This window comes from Syngnathoides biaculeatus, chromosome 5, assembly GCF_019802595.1.
Source record: "Syngnathoides biaculeatus isolate LvHL_M chromosome 5, ASM1980259v1, whole genome shotgun sequence".
NCBI lineage: Eukaryota > Metazoa > Chordata > Actinopteri > Syngnathiformes > Syngnathidae > Syngnathoides > Syngnathoides biaculeatus.
This window is the reverse complement of record NC_084644.1, coordinates 29,087,177-29,090,034: the sequence shown is the minus strand read 5'-3', so window position 1 is coordinate 29,090,034 and position 2,858 is coordinate 29,087,177.

Genomic DNA, 2,858 nt, shown 5'->3' with positions numbered 1-2,858 from the left:
ACTTTTTCTTAGCTAACCTCTTTCCTTGTATGATTTCCTGTTCTTTTTCCTGTATTTCTGTTTCTTTCCTTTCCTGCCAGAAGATACACCAAGTACTCTTCTGCCTATTTCTCTGATCATATTGACTGTAGTGGTCTAGTCTTCTAGAAGCTATTCATGTCCACCAAAAGCCCGTTTCACCTCTTCCTGAAAAAATGCAAAAAAATCTTCCTTTCTCATCTTCCATCGCTGCTCTGCTTTTGTCTTCTCAATCTTTGTCCCCACCACCAGTCAAGTTATACACCACTATCCTATGCTATTCTGCCACATGCTCCCCCTACCACTGCTTTCCAGTCGATAACCTCCAGATTCCATCAAGTGCACAAGATGTAATCCACCTGCAATGCTTCTTTCTCCACTCTTGGCGGTCACTCTATGTTCTGCCTCTTCTTGAAAAAAAAATGTTCACTCCAGATATTTCCATCCTTTTTGTAAAGCCTTCCACCATCTGTCCCTCAAAGTTCCTTTCCTGGATCCCGTACTTACCCATAACGTCTTCATCTCCCCTGTTGCTTTCACCAGCATGTCCATAATAATCTACACCGATCAAAACTCTCTCTCTCTCTCTCTCTCTCTCTCTCTCTCTCTCTCTCTCTCTCTCTCTCTCTCTCTCTCTCTCTCTGGGACACTCTGATCTACTTTGTCTAGCTCCTTCCCGAATTTCTCACTCACCTCGAGATCACATCCTACCTGTGGGGCACAGCCACTAATCACATTGTATGTACATAACACCGTCAATTTCAAGTTTCGTCTTCATCCTTAGGTTTGACACTATTTTCACCTCCAAGACATTCTTAGGTCACTCTTCCTTTAAAATAACCCCTATTCAACTTCTCTTCCCATCTACACCATGGTAACATCATTTAAACCCTGCCCCTTAACGTGTAGCCTTACTGCCTTTTAACCTGCTCTCCTGGATGGACTATATATCAACCTTTCTCCTAATCATCGTGTCAACCAACCCTTGATATTTTCTTGTCACAGTCCCAACATTCAAAGTCCCCACACTCAGTTGCAGGCGCTGTGCTTTCCTCTTCTCTTTCTGCCGAAGAACCTGCTTTTCTCCTCTTCATCGTCTTTGACTCACACCAACTGAATTTCGCTTATGCCCTGCAGATTAATAGTGCCAGGGACAGACGTTGTTAACCAAGGGCACGACCAGTCCGGTGTGGACCTCTTGAGATGAACACTCATAATTGTTTGGAAAAGTTTAAAGCCGGATGCCCTACCCTTACAGTACAAACCTCTATATTTATCCGGCTTGGGCCCGGCCTAGAGTTTGCACTGGCTTGTGTGCCCCCCCCCCCCCCCATAGGGCTGCATTATTAAACAGCTAACAAGCATAAATCCAATGTGTTAATACCTCTTAAAGTGGCAACAGTATCAAATCACCATGCACTGGAGGCATTTGGATGTTAATGAGAGAGAAAGGCAGCCAGCAGGAGGTCAAATAAGTGCACCCACTAGTGAAGGAGGATATTCATTTACATGTAGACGACATGGAACAGATTTAGGAAAGCTTAACCTTGGATACAAGCAAGGCCACCCTACTGCGAGCCATTGGGATTAACGGGTATGCACTGGAAAATGAAGGTAAAAGAGGCATTGCAATGCTCAATTACTCCAGCAGCTTGTAGACATTATACCACATTTATGTGAGTCCGAGTAGAAGGTCACCATGGAACTGGAATAAAACAAATAACACAAACTGAAGAAGAGAAAAACTGTAGAATTCCATCATTTCGAAAAGTTTCACACCTTTTTAGCATTTCTTCTGCTTCCATTGTATCAATATCGTTGTTTACTTTAACACCACAATTATTGTTTAAATCTGAACAATCATGATAGTCCAAATGCTTGCAGCTCACAAATATTTTTTTTAAATACAGTAATCTGAAAAAGAGTGATTTGGGATTTTTTGAAAGAATAATACCATCCATCCTTTTCCCAAGCTGCTTATCCTCACAAAGGTTGCGGGAGTGCCAAAGCCGATCGCTGTTAATTTCGGGCGACAAACGGACTACACGCAGAACTAGTTGGTTGAGAGCACCACAGATATGTGAAGTGGATGAATTATTGCTGTCCACCTGGGGTCGCCACCCTTGCACCAATCTGACTATTTAGCGTGTACGTTGTACTCCAATGGTGTTGCAACGGCAATGTCGATTCATCTGGTTTTGTTATATACTGAAAACTTTTAGGTTTCAGATCAAAAGATGAATATGAGACAAAAGTTCATAATTCCACCTTTTATTTCATGCTATTTAGATATAGGTGTGTTAACTAACCCAGGATCAAACAACTTTACTTTTAAGGCATCCAGTTATTTTATTTTGCTCAAATAGTATGCGTATTGACTGTTACTTGTGGCCATACCGGTTGTTGTATGAATGCTTGTTTTGTTTAGTAAAGCGTTGGAAAGCGCACCGATGGTCATGTCTATCTTTCAAAACTACATTTTAACCACCAGTGATATTAAAACTCATTCACTGCCAGCCTTCCCAGTTAACAAATATTTGACTTCTAAAGCACTCAATGGCAGTGAATGTGTTGATAAATAAATGAGCTCACAATGTTTACTTTTTAAGTTTTGGGGAGGGGGCGTCCATGAAGTCTCTGTATGAGGGGCGCATAATCTGGCGAGCATAGCCACTGCATGTCCACACAGTACTGTTACTTCCCGTCTGGTGGTACTGGCAGCCATTGTTGTCACATTAATTATGCATACATGGAGAAGGAGGGGGCACAAACACACAAATAACCACTTGCTTCAACACACTCCACAAGATGATATCTAAAGCAGCTTTATTCTTGTTATA